This window comes from Euprymna scolopes, chromosome 19 (genome assembly GCF_053919585.1).
Source record: "Euprymna scolopes isolate OS-2025 chromosome 19, ASM5391958v1, whole genome shotgun sequence".
NCBI lineage: Eukaryota > Metazoa > Mollusca > Cephalopoda > Sepiida > Sepiolidae > Euprymna > Euprymna scolopes.
This window is the reverse complement of record NC_136500.1, coordinates 16824636-16839635: the sequence shown is the minus strand read 5'-3', so window position 1 is coordinate 16839635 and position 15000 is coordinate 16824636. Positions and strand designations below refer to the sequence as shown.

The following is a 15000-nucleotide window of genomic DNA, read 5'->3' as shown; positions in this document are numbered from 1 at the left end:
AAATTGCAATCTTTACATTAATTTTTCAATTTATAAAATAATTTTAATTTAGAGGAAGTAAGTAGAAAAAATGAATTAAAGTCCAACAAAAAAAAATTTTCAGATATAAATCAACACAAATATTTCTAGAAAATTACAAAACAAAAAAATATCAATCAAATTAAACACAGATTTTTAAAAGATTAAAAAAAAATAATATATAATATATATGCGTATTTTACGACCGGGCAACGCCGGGCGGCCTGCTAGTTATTGTATAAAACATTTTGCTTTTCTTCCATCTAATTTGCGTACGCGTTGGTGGTATGGAAATGCACACGTATGTACAATTGATGGCTACATTGAGAAAACGAGTATTTCTCTATAAATGCTTACAAGAGACAATATCAATATAGTCTGAGATAAATTCACAGCTAAGAGCGACAAAGATTAAGGGAGGGTGCCAGAGATGCGTAACTTATCTAGTTAATTAAAAAAAAATGGTTACTTTGAACATTTCAAACAGATTATGAGCTGATAAACGTCTGCTTCTCCTAAACTGTGTTTCCTATATACTTTAAAAACATAAAACACCTACTAAAATATACTTTAGTTCTGGAATTTAGAATAAAAAATATTTTAATTGTTTTAATAAACTACAATTGATAATTAGCTGAAAATTTCTTTTCGACGATATATGTATTTTTATCACCAACTATCACTCTAATTGTGTATTCCACAGCCCTTTAATATTTTAACGCATCGCATAATGAATCTCTTTTCTTTAGCGGTGAAATTTATTTACAAACTTGTGTCTGTACATATCACAAACAGGTATGTAAATTAGTTGACAAAATAAATTTATTTTAATCTATATAAAAACAATAATATTTCTATAATATACAAATAAAGATAATATTCTATATTAATAAAACAGTAGCTGTGTGGCTAGGTGCCGGTATGTGTGTCAATATTTAACCGATAAACTCTTAAACTACTGGTCGCATAACACGGAAACCAACAACAAATAGTAATCATACACCAAGGATGGTTTATAATAAGTAAAATGTTCCTTTAGGTGGATGATAGCGCGTTCTGACATATATCGGCAAGTTGAAATGCAAAATGTTCATTTAAACTTGCCGACATGTTTTTACTTCTTCCTACGCATGCTCAAACTCAATTCATTTCTTCAAGTCGTTTAATACTAAATTTTTCTTACCTATCTCTCGATAGCTACATCGGTAGGAGATGCATCTAGAACGCTAACTGTTTTGGTTTCGATTCTAGCTCATGGTCATTTTTTAATCTTTTCAAATCAGTATCGAAATCAGCTTTAGTTGTTATGATTCGAGCTATCGTCAGGTAGATAAGAAATAGTTAAAAAATATACCGACTTTAACGTATATATATATATATATATATATATATATATATATATATATATATATAGCAGAATTAGCAGTAACCAGTTTTATTTGACCATGAATAGAATTGCGAATTCTAATTTGTCATCAGTGCTCCAAAAAAGTTAAATTTTAACAATCGATAACGTAGCGACGTTAGAACCACAGTTAAGAGTCGAGAGGTATAAGGTCCGACTCCGATTCGGACTCTTGGAATTCAAAAAAAAAATCTTTGCGTCCTTATTTTAAAGTCTCACTTTTTTCAGCCAGGCTACAACGTCTCCCTCGCCAGAGAACGGCTTGATAATATCGCTGCTTATCCGCACCTTCGCCATAGTCGGGCCGAAATAGCTTGAAACAAAAATGTAGTAGGCAAAACAAAAAAAATACAACTAAAAAATAGACGGAACAAAAACTCGCCTCTCGCAGACATGTGGGTCGTAACAAGCACAATCTACTCGCCAGAATCACCTACACACAATGTACAGAACGCCCCCTCTCCTTTCCAGTGTCCTGCCTTTATAGCGGCCGGGAACGACATATTTGCATAATCTCGCGAGAGCAGACGTGATTCAACGATAATCACATTGGGTAAACGCTAATAAAAGCCCATGGACGCCATCTTGGAAATCTCTCTTTCGCTCAACCCAAAACAGACGTATCCGAGGTAAGCTCTATTTCTCATTTTGGTTACTGCTAATTCTGCTACAATATATATATATATATATATATATATATATATATATATATATATATATATATATACGCATTTGCAAAAGTAACACGTTAAGTCAACTTACACTTTATATAACCATTTTATTTTCAAATTTCACTCAACGCCTTTTAATGGATAACCAACCCAAATTTTCAAACCACGGGCGACTACGCGTATTTATCCGACTACAGAAAATCCGCAGCTAACATCATGTGGACTCAACTCAATTTCTCCTATTCAACACCATGGCGAAGAATAAAAGGAAAAAAAAAATATAAACATATATATAGATTGAAAAAGGAGTGTATATCTCCGAAATATATTTCTTTAATAATACACATTTGTTTATTTTATAAAGGTAAAAACAAAATTCGCGTTGCAGCTATTTGGCTTAAAAGAGTTCAATATAACACATATTTTATTTAAAGAATAAAACATGTATAAATACATTTTAAGCCAAAACTGCAACGCGAAATTTTTTATAAAATAAACAGGTGTTTATTTTTAAAGAGATATGTTCCGAAATATATTTCTTTAAAAATAGACATTCGTTTATTTTATAAAGGTAAAAAAAAAATTCGCGTTGCAGCTATTTGGCTTTAAAGTGTTCAATGTAACACATATCTTATTTAAAGAATAAAATATGTATAAATACATTTGAAGCCAAAACTGCAAGGCGAAATTTTTTTTATAAAATAAACAGGTGTTTATTTTTAAAGAAATATATTCCGAAACATATTTCTTTAAGAATAAACACCTGTTTATTTTATAAAAAAATTTCGCGTTGCTGTTTTGGCTTCAAATGTATTTATACATGTTTTATTATTTAAATTTTACTCAGCGCTTCTAACGGATGCACACAAAAATAACTACCCATATCTTATTTAATATATAAATACATATATATAAATATATATAATTATAATTCAAGAAGGATCTAATTCTCGACCGGGTTGTGACTTGCGATAAAAAGTTGGTTCTTTACGACAACCGGCGATACTCGCAGTAGTTAAACGCCGACGAAGCTCCACGACACTTCCCGAAGCCAGAGTTGCACTAAAAGAAGGTCATGCTGTCTGTTTGATTGTCTGTAACTGGTTTCATCATATGTTTGATTATCAGGTTTTTTTTAATGCAGACGAAACCATTACGACAAAGAAGTACTGTCAACAAATGGATGAAATGCATCAGAAACTTCAACAACAACACCCAACATTAGTCAACAGAAAAGGCCCAATTATCCTCCACGAAAATGCTCGAATGTATGTTGCTAAACCAACCCTGCAGAAGTTGAATGAATTGGGCTTCGAAACTCTGCCTCATCCGCCATACTCTCCAAACCTCTCATCTACTGACTAGACTGGCACTTTTTCAAGCATCTCGACAACTTTCTGCGTGAAAAATGCTTCAAAAACCTATGGTGCTTATTTCGATCCATAAATTTTTGTTCGAACCGAGATTCATCTGAATTTAAAATTTAAAAATCGCAAGAACTTTCTTATCAACCTGATAATTTATTGACACTAAAATGTAAACTTCATAAGAGAGTCGTTTCAAAAGTAAGTCCTACAATTTTTTAATCAAAAAAATCTAAAACTTTGAAAAGCTTCGAAGAAAGTAGGTACAATTAAAACGAGCGACCTTTATGCTCCAAAATTTATTTTTCTACATAGTCACCACCATTCTCAATGCACTTTTTCCAGCATCTTTTGATGCTTCGTTTGTAAAAGTTCGGGGCGTACTTTGTCACGTTTCTGTCACCAATTTGAAATCGACGAACTCATCTCGTAACTGTGCTGACATCAACCACATCGGCTTTGTAACGTTTGAATGTTGATCGGTTCATTTTTCTGTATGGAGGAATTCAATAACGCATCTCTGCTTATGATGCAAGTTCATGACAGAGAATGTTTTCTTAGAGTTTCACACTGTCAATATCTACAACAGAGCAATGAAACTTTTAATGCATAAATTTCAGTCATTAAAACAGCCCTTCTGGTCCATCTTGGCGGAATAAAAAATAGGAGGCATTACGTTTTTGAACGCCTCACGTGCATTATTGCTATGTGTTATTAATTCGTTGTCAAATTCGGTCTGTTCCTGTCTTTTGCATAATTCTATTTGCTCCGTTTTGTTGTTGATTTTATTGTCGCTTTGTTTAATCTTACTTGCAAAGCTTATTTTCAGAGTTGGAAAATGAATGTGCAAGTTCAATTTCTGAGTTGAAAGAGCTCTTCCGATTGAGATAAGAAACCAGGTGCCTACAGCATTCTTTCCGCCTTTGATAAAGTACAAAACCGACTTCGAAATCTAGTAGGAGTATCTCCTTCTCGTCTCTACAGCTCCTTTCTTAACAAAGAAACGTCCCTAGTCTTTCTCAGCAAAATCATTAATTTCATGATTGGTGCTCAACTGGGCCCCAATTTCTAGTTCCCCTTGTTAAACACTCACAATACAAACTCATCTATCAACAACCATTGTAATTTTTTCTTCCTTCCTCTTTGTAAATAAAACTTCCAGGTGTAAAGTTTCGTTTTAAAAACTACTCATCTCTGGAACGCAATATCACAGCGCTGCTTCCCAGCATGTTTCTTTTCAAGTTCAATGTAAACAAATTCTTTTCGAGCCGTCTTCTTAATTAAATTCTGATCAGTGGCAACCATGGTTACCAATCCATACGTTGTTGTCTCACTGTCCTCATAACAAATCCTCGAGTAGCTTTTGGGTTTTGATAAGCGGTCACTCGTTAGTAGATAAAAGAAACTGGTTCTCGTGAACTAACTTCGCTTATCTCGTTCACATGTCACTATTCTGAATTCGTAGCAGCGAGCTGATATCAGTGGACTTTTTTTCTACCAAAACAGTCATTGACAATGTTTGATTTTTTTTATGTTTAACCATTTCAAACCGATCTAAATTATTGCACAATAAAATATAAAATAAAAATCATTTTTCTTATTTCGAATTATTAAATCAAGTAAAAATCCCATTTATTACTCGATTACTAAATTTAAAAACCTATATTTTTGCATAGCATTTTCAAATTAAATTCACTTTTTACGATATTTTTATTTATCAAATTGTTAGATAATTTGCTAGAATAACTTTTTAAATTTAGTAATCAAATAAAAAATGGCATTTTTTAAATTGATTAAATAATCCGAAATGAGAAAAATCATTTTTGTTTTTAATTTAAATATTTTTATTGAGCAATAATTTATATCAACGTGAAATTGGTTAAAGATTATAAAAAAAAAAAAAAACAAACATTGTTAATGACTGTTTTGGCAGAAAAACAAAAATCCACTGATATCGGCCCGCTGCTACGAATTCAGAATGGGGGCATGTGAGCGAGAAAAAGCAAAAGTAGTTCAGGGGGATGTCTCCTACAAGAGAACCAAAAAAGTAAACAAACGTAGCTGAAACCCTTAAAAATATCCATTTTATTTTTTTAATTTGAAATTACTTTAACTATCAGATAAAACTAAATTACTTGCTTTAAAATGTGAGTAAATGTCCATGTATTATAATATTCATTTCGGTACATACCTTTTTTTCTAACTAGCAGGGAGACCCGACGATTTCCAATACTTTTATTGTGATCGAAATCAGCGAAATCGCTCATTTTCTAATCAAATCGATTGACAGCCTGCTTTAGTCGGGGCTTTACATTTGGAACGCGCCCATGTCTTATTAAAAAACCTACTGTTGATTAATTACGCCGGGCCTTTCTGCTTGTTCAGTGATAAAATTTCTCAAATGCTCTTGTAATGTTAGGCTGTATCAGGGTGTTAAATTTATTCAAAATCAACTGTTTCTTCTTTAATCAGATTTTTTTCGATTATCGATTTTTTTTTTATATTTATTGGGGGCTATTCCGATACAAAAACTACTTAAGAAGATTTTTAAACACATTTGTGTGAAATTTCAAAAAGTCAGCCCAGTCGTTTCGGAGTCCATAAAAAACTTACTTACACACACGCGCGAGCAAAGTGTCTTTTAATATATAAGTAGAGATATTTTCAAACACAAAAGAACAAAGGAAAGTCATCGAATGAATTTCAAGGTGTCGTAAATCTTGGAAAACGTCAGCGAATTATGGGTCGTCAGTATTTCGAGGCATTTGATATTTTTTAGGTTCGCTAATAGATTATTAAGTTAAAATATCTCATCTTTTTTATGGCAGACATTAAATTAGTCAATAATAATTTGGTCGATTCATTTTTCAATTATAAAAACAAATTCAATGCATCAACATCATATTAATAGTTTGTCGCTTTTATATTTTTATGCCGCTCTATTTGAAGTTATTTCTTAAAATACCGTAAAGAACTTCAAAGTGGTAAAAAGTGATTGGATTTTTTTGTGTCGGATTCTTTTTTCTATCAAGAGAGTAATTTTAATCCTTGTCTACAAGGTGTAGGTGTTACACACGCACGCATACACACACACGTGTATTCATAGAAATGAAACAACCTTGAAATATTTGAATGCAAAGGATGAACATCGAAATATTCTATATAATAATAAACATGATATATTAATAAGGTGAAGTGTGTGTATGAGAGAGAGAGGGTGGGAGAGAGAGAAAGCAAAAATAGAGATGATTTTGTATGTGTTGCGATGAAACAAAAACCCTGTGAACAGCATGGTACGAAAAAACAATTACCATGTGAACAGCAGGATATATTCTGTTGCTAAGATTTACCAGTTCACACACACACACACACACAGATACATACATATATATATATATATATATATATATATATATATATATATATATAATTACTTAATTTACTCACATAAAATTAATATACGAAAGTATAGATTTATGCGTAAACTTTAAGTATTTACTTCAAAAGTGCTCAATACGTAGGTAGAGCTAGTTAGTAATTTATAAAATATATATGGCGATTAAGCTACACTGAATATTCCACGTTTCATCCGCTCTAGGACTCTTCAGGCTTATGTGAATATATATTTTATAAATTACTATATATATATATATATATATATATATATATATATATATATATATATATATATATATATATATATTAGTGATGGGACAGTTCAAATATTTTTACCGGTTCCGATACAATTACCGATTCCATACTAAATTCTCTAGTCCGATTCTTTATAAATATCTAAATATTTCACTATAAAATAGTTATTTTACCCCAATTACCATAAAATAATGCTTCAATATGCATATATTTTCTAAAACGTAAAAGCACACTTGTGAGGTGGGGTGATCTATAGATTTTAGTCTTTACTGGAAGTTAAAATCAATAAATATTGATTATTTCATTATTACTACCAGCAGTGGAAGATTTTTATTGAACCAAAATCAAATAAAAAATGATAATTAAAGGAATCGTTTTTGGCATTTTTTCCTATACAAAGTCCGATTTTTCGATATATATATATATATATATATATATATATATATATATATATATATGCTAACAGGGCGCGCGGAATTGCCCCGTCGTAAAATACGCTTAAATATGATATTTTGATTAATGCAGATTTCGTATTTATTATTATAATATATGTGACCCAATACATAGTAATGATTTAAAAGTTTTTAAAAAATGACTCGTGCGCTACAACAATGAGAATCGAAACCAAGACATTTATATTTACTTTCTCCTCTGCCGTTAATGCCTGATCTATGAAGACATGTTTGCTGCAAGGCTGAAAATTAAAACATGAACCCACAGCTACTACGTTATACATGCATATTCGTAATGCCGTCGTTCGACCTTCACCTGACAAATTTCATTTTTTTTTTTTTTTTTTTTTTACACTTTTGTACCGATTACCCCGGGCTAAAACATAAATATAAAGTTTCGAATCGGTTTGAACACTTTATGTGAAGTTTCATGTCTGCAGACCAAAAACTAACAGAGGAGTTTCGTAGGCATTTTTTTAAATAAATATATGTATGCATACATAAATATATATGGAAAGAGATTTGTGTTTACTATAAAATATATTATTTTAATATATTACGAAAGGATAAATCATATAGAATATCTGCATGAATATAATTACATGTAATAGTTAACTAAAGATGATCACCAAATAAGAAAACCGAAAAAACTATTGAAATGTATGCTTAAAAGAATATGCAAATTAGCTAGATCTTTTGCTCGTGAATGCAATTCCGAGATCCGTATGTAACAAAGTCGTATTTTCTTTTTAAATAAAAAGAATAAAAGGTTTTTAATGTGAATATCAATAGAAAAAGAAACAGATTTGCAGGAGTACTAGCATTTCAGCCCGACGTTGCCCGGGTATTTGGAGGTGTATGTTGAGCAAAAAAAACGGTCAATTTTTTTAACTTTGACCCCTATTATGGCCCCTTAACATTTATTGTTTTGGGCTCATATCAAGTTATTAGGTAAGATCCATGTCAAAGGAACTTATATCTAAAATTTCAAGTGTTTAGACTCCAAAATTGCCGGAGGAGTTTGGTAGAGTTCTCAAAGGTCAAATCGTGTAACTTTGACCCCTTAACAGCAAATTTTCTGGCCGAAAACAGATTACAAAGATTTTCCCAAATCTCAGTACCCTGTATATCAAATTTTGAGTCTGTAGACTGAAAATTGACAGAGTTATTGCGTAGGGAAATGTACACACACAGACACACAGACACGTCCACTTTTATAGATATACTAGCATTTCAGCCTGGCGTTGCCAGGGTGTTTGGAGGTGTATGTTGAGCAAAAAAAAAAAAAAAAGTGGTAACAGGAAGGTAGGTTCGAACCCGTAGCGCAAAGGAAAAAAAACGGGAAAAAAACCCTGACGTCATTGCTGTTACGACCACCGCCAAACTGAAAGTGACGTAGGTTTAAATTAAAGCTAGACAATCGAAAGAAGAGATGACTTTCGAAAATATCGACGAAAAAGCGCCCCCCCCCCTGTAGAAAAGTGCCTAGTTGAAGGTGAGGATATTAATGCTTTTAGCCAATTTTTCAATATTTGTCGTGTGAAAGATCGAACTTTAAAACGATATTGATCTTGATAAAATCCGTCGCCTCTGTAGAAAGTTTTAGGCAGACATACATACATACATACATACATACATACATACATACATACATTGGTAACTAAAGATTTTCGACCCAAACCGATGAAAAAGCTTGCCCTATCTCTGAATAAGAAAACTGAAGAAAAAAATAGGGATTTAATTAAAATGAATGTTTAAAAGAATATGCAAATTAGCTAGATCTTTTGCTAGTGATTGCAATTCCACAATCCATATATAAGAAAATTGTATTTTCTTTTTAAATAAAAAGAAAAGAGGGTTTTTAATATGAATATCAATACAAACAAAAGAAAAACGAATTTATAGGAGTATAGATAGATAGATAGATAGATAGATAGATAGATAGATAGATAGATAGACTAGTATTTCATCCCGGCGTTTCCCGGTTGTTAGGAGGTGTATGTTGAGCAAAAAAAAGGAGTGTTGCTATATCGGTATGCTACATCAACCAATCTCGCATGTGGCTCTTAAGTTCACTATGAAAAGTGAGATGGACAATTCTCTCCCCTTCTTGGATGTTCTTGCTGAACGTTCAAGAGATGGCTTTCTCACTACCATTTATAGGAAGCCCACTTTTACTGGCTTATGTGTGAACTGGTCGTCCTTTGTACACAAATCACGTAAGGTCGGCTTAATTAATACGCTGGTACATAGAGCTCTCATGATATGTTCACCTAATAGATTAGACTCCAAACTTGATAAGATCAGAGAAATATTTATCAATAATGGTTATCCATTAGACCTTATTGAAGACTGCATTGGCAAGAAGGTTGATGATTTTAAATCCCCTAAAATGCTTGGGCTGTGAAGTACCCGGTTTATTTAAAATTACCGTGGATTGGGGATAAGAGTATTAAATTGTGAAAACAGATTGTTAGAAGTGTTTATAAGTGCTTCTACTCTGTTTCCTTGCGTTTGGTATACACTACGAGATCTGCTTTTCTTTCTTTTCGCAAAGATAGTTTGCCTTACACCCAAAATAGTAATATTGTTTATCAATTTAAATGCCATTGCGATGCTGGTTATGTTGGGCGAACATCTTTGCATTTGCTAACTCGTATAAACCAGCACGTTCCATCTAAAATCAGGCAGGTGAGAGTAGGGTTCGGAAGTCTACCTTCTTCCGTAGCCTTGGACGCTACTATTGGCCAGCATTTGGTCGACAATCCATGCTGTGCTGATAAATATAAAATAGTGGTTCGAGGTGTTACACAGAGCAGACTCTAAAAAACATTTAAAGATTTGGGAGTATATCGCTATTGCGGTTCGAAAATCTTCTTTATGCCGGCAAAAGGAGACAACGAAAACATTATTTCTATTTGGGAATTTTTACCCTTTTCTCCCTCGTTTTTTTTTTTCTCCCTCGTTTTTTTTTTTTTCTCCCTCGTTTTTTTTTTTTTCTCCCTCGTTTTTTTTTTTCTCCCTCGTTTTTTTTTTTTTCTCCCTCGTTTTTTTTTTTTCTCCCTCGTTTTTTTTTTTTTTTCTCCCTCGTTTTTTTTTTTTTTTCTCCCTCGTTTTTTTTTTCTCCCTCGTTTTTTTTTTTTTTCTCCCTCGTTTTTTTTTTTTTTCTCCCTCGTTTTTTTTTTCTCCCTCGTTTTTTTTTCTCCCTCGTTTTTTTTTTTTTCTCCCTCGTTTTTTTTTTTTTTCTCCCTCGTTTTTTTTTTTTCTCCCTCTTTTTTTTTTTTTCTCCCTCGTTTTTTTTTTTTCTCCCTCGTTGTGCCAAGTTTTAGTCGCTTTTAAACGCCGTATTTACAGATTAAATTTTTCTTTTAATCGTTTTTTTTTTTAATTTTTGGCACATCCAAATTCCCCCGTAGTGCGCTTTAATTTCGCCAATAATGTTGTTTTGTATGCTATCGATTTTTTTCCTGACGAGATGATAGCCGAAAGAGATCTCGAAAAATTTTCCGCACACCAAGCACCGCGTTGCTGTGGTTCAGATTGTTAAAATGGAACGCAAAAAATAAAAAAGACAAAATGTATGTTTTTTTTATCTTTATGTTCTCAATATTTGTGAATACACAATATTCTGTGCAGATGTAGAGAATGTTTAATTTTCTGACTGTGGAACACGCAACATATACTTGTTCATGTGAAAAGCAATCAGGGTGTAGATGTAAGTCACACAACGCCAAGTGAATTGTGAAGTGCAATATCTTAAATTAAAATCTTATATCCGTTTAAATCATGCAATGCACGTTCACTGCCCGTTCTTCTTGGGGTTGACAGAGGGGAAAGCATAAGGGTTTAATTTTATTATGGACATATGTGTGAGCACGCACTGGAAAATCTCGTAAATTAAAAAATTAAATTTAGCCGATTTTCTTTTTGTATGAAAGTGTATCCAAAATGAATCGATAGAAAAATTGAAAAGAAAACTGATTAAAGAATAAACCAACAACAGACCGATGATAGTTCAGAAGGAAGAAAGAAGAAAAGAATGTAAAAATGTGTAGGATAAGTTATAAAAAATGAAAATAGTTTAGTAAACTGTTGCTTTTATTCAAAGAAAATATATTGCTTTCAAGTATTAATGAGAATATTCGTAAACATTTTGGTGCGTCTTCGTTATTGTAGCGAAATTCGGAAATCGACAAGGTAAAAATTAATTATTAAAGAAAATAGTTTTCGGAGAAATTTGAAATTTTAGCTATTTCCCTTGTGCTTACGTCACATGTCACGTGACAAAACAAACACAGCTGAAATCCTTTTTTCGTGTAATTATGGAAGACCAAAATAATTGTGACGTGACAATTAGGTAGATAACATTGCTTATTGTTGAAATTGACAAAAAATGTTAGTTATAGTTTTTTTTAAATTAAATATCAACTTTTCGGCTGGCCAATATGAGTACAATAACGAAGAAACGCCCTTTTTATAGGTTGTGTACAACGAACACTGTGTGTGTGTGGGGGGGGGGGGTTCGTTCGTTCTTGCAGAATTTGACCCGGATCTTAGAGATTTTTTTGTCAATTATAGTTCGGGCTCGATCGGCAGTAACCGGATTAAGCCGAGCAAAGTAACAGACGCAAACGAATTTCAAAACAAACAAACCGGAAATAAATAGAAATACAATAAATAAAAAATATCAAAAACCTACTGTAAATTTACTGAATATATATTTTTTTAATTAATTAATTTATTCATTTATTTTCTCAAGGAAAGTTGCATTTTGTATTATTTATTTACTTTTATTATTATTTTTTTATTATTTTTTTTGTTTTTGCAATTTTTTATCAACAAAAGTTGTTGTTTTTTTTTTTTTTCAAGAAAAAATGAATTTTTTACCGTAAATTGTTCGGTGAAAGGATTTTTTCAAGAAAACTTACTTGTTGTGTTTGTTTTTTTAAGAAAATTGGTAGTAAACGTTTTTATTGTTGTTTTCTTTGTTTGTTTTTTGCTTTTGTTTTTTTTTGTTTTTTGCAAACAGAATTATTTTAATAAGAAAAGATAAATGCGTTTTATGAAAATTGTAAATTGTTAGGTGAAAGTACTGAAAAGTTTGGGTGTTTTTTTTTCAAGAGAATGTACAATTTATTTTTGTCGATTTAGTGTTTCAACATTTGAACAATTCTCGTCTTAATTGTGTGACTGCCGGTCGAGCCCTGACCACAATTGACGGAAAATCCCGAGGATTCGAGTCAAATTCTGCAAGAGTACCATTCTTTTTAATTTCGACTTTCTTTTTCAATTTTTTTAGTGGATTATCAGCGATTGCCAACTAACCAATTTAACCAAAATGCAAAAAATTCAATAATTAAAGATTTTTAACGGTGCTCAGCTTCTAATACAAAGTCTTAGTAAATCGATCGCTCTTATAAATGTTTGGTAGAGGATCTTTTCGTTTGTTTGTTTGTTTTTTGGGGGGGTCAATATTTTCAACAGATTATTATTTATTTGACACTCAGCTACCAGATTATGTCAATTTTATTTTAAAATTTATGCCAAAAATTCAATATTTAAAGATTTTAGGGAGGTTCTCAGTTTCTAATATAACGTAAGTAATTATAGATATTTGTGGTGATTTTTTTTTTTTTTTTTTTTTTTTACACAGTGATCACCACTTATCAAGGCCCGGAAGCCACTCAGGGATAAGGGTTATTGCAAGTACATTACATTTTACTATTAAACTTGTTATAACTTAGTTAATTAATTATCAAGTAAAAATAATATTTAATTTTGGATATAAATTCCTAAACTCATTTCACTCTAAATAATTTACCCATACTGTAAACACAGATCGAAAGTTCCTTTTTAGTGATGTCAAGTCCTTTTAGTGATGTCATTTTTTGTGAATCACCGGCGGGCGGTGATATTTCCCCAAATAACAAAAGAATGGCCACACCGTTACAAAGAAAACCACTTAATTTATTAAATAAAATTTAAGTAAAATGTCTGTGTGTCTGTCTGTCTGTGTACAGTTTCCTACGCAATAACTCTGTCAATTTTCAGTCTACTAAACTCAACATTTGATATAGAGGGTATTGAGATTTAGGAAAATCTTTGTAATCCGTTTTCGGCCAGAAATTTGGCTGTTAAGGGGTCAAAGTTCAATGAATTTACCTTTGAGAACTCTACCAAACTCCTCCGACAATTTTGGGTGTAAACACTTGAAATTTTAGATATAGGTTCCTTGGACATGGATCTAACCTAATAACTTGATATGAGCCTAAAACAATAAATGTTAAGGGGTCATAATAGGGGTCAAAGTTTTAAAAAATTAACTGCTTTTTATGCTCAACATACATCTCCAAACTCCCGGGCATGTGTGTGTGTGTGTGTATATATATATATATATATATATATATATATATATATATAGAATAATCACGTTGACACACCAGTTCTCGTCAGATCACCGAAGTTAAGCAACGTTGAGCCTGGCTAATACCAGATGGGTGACCATTTGGGAATTCTAGGCGCTGTATGTGCTCTCCGCTTATCTCGGCATTGTTTCCAGTCGTCTTGTACCTCAACTTGCCACTGGTATGCAACAATGTTGACTCAGGAGATGCGTGGTTGGAGATTGCGCAACTCTTGCCACACAAATTTCACGTGCAGGCACCCTTTCAGTGGGTATCCATGGTCTGTCAAGACTGAAGGAAGCCTTTATATATATATATATATATATATATATATATATATATATATATATATATATATATATATATATATATATATATATATATATAAAGACAAGATAGTGGTCTAAAGTAGACAGCGATTACAAAAAAAAAACTTTCCAACAACTGGAAATAGATTCGATTTGAAATGCAGTGGCGGCTCGTGCCTGAGGCTATTGGGGGTGCTGCTGCTTCAAAACTTTTACGCATTGTTTTAATATCGTGTAAAAGAAATTCGAATATGTAAGGAAAGATTTAATCAACTAATAAACAAACATTCAAATAAATATTCAAATATATAACACAGGCAAATAATCAATCACAAATTAAAAATAAAATATTTTTTAAATTGTGTACACTTTACAGAATAATAAAAATAATATATAAATTTACTCCTTTTAAACTTTTCAGATTGAATAAAAGTTTGCGTTTTTGGGTTGTTGTTTTTTTTTTTGTATTTTTTGCAAACAAACGAAATGTATTTTTAAGAATACGTTTTATTTACAATTTTTTAATAACTTATTTTTTTTTTATAAAAACAAAAAAAGAAAAACTTTGAAATTTAGGAGTGTAATATTTGAAAATAGCGTTTTATTTAATAAGTTTTATTACCAAAATTTATTTTTAAAACGTATTTATAACAAAACGTATTTGTGAATAAAATGCAAAATAAAAAAAAGTTTACATTTTTATATAGTGAGCAAACAAAAATATTTA

At 31.6% G+C, this 15000-nt stretch overlaps 1 protein-coding gene and 1 pseudogene across 1 annotated transcript in view; one reads left to right on the top strand and one right to left on the bottom strand.

Annotated features, from left to right (window-relative positions):
- The window catches only part of LOC145303456 (uncharacterized), a 320224-nt gene that overhangs the window by 184070 nt on the left and 121154 nt on the right, over positions 1 to 15000 (bottom strand). The window lies entirely within an intron of this gene.
- Positions 13975 to 14091, top strand: LOC145240447 (5S ribosomal RNA; annotated as a pseudogene).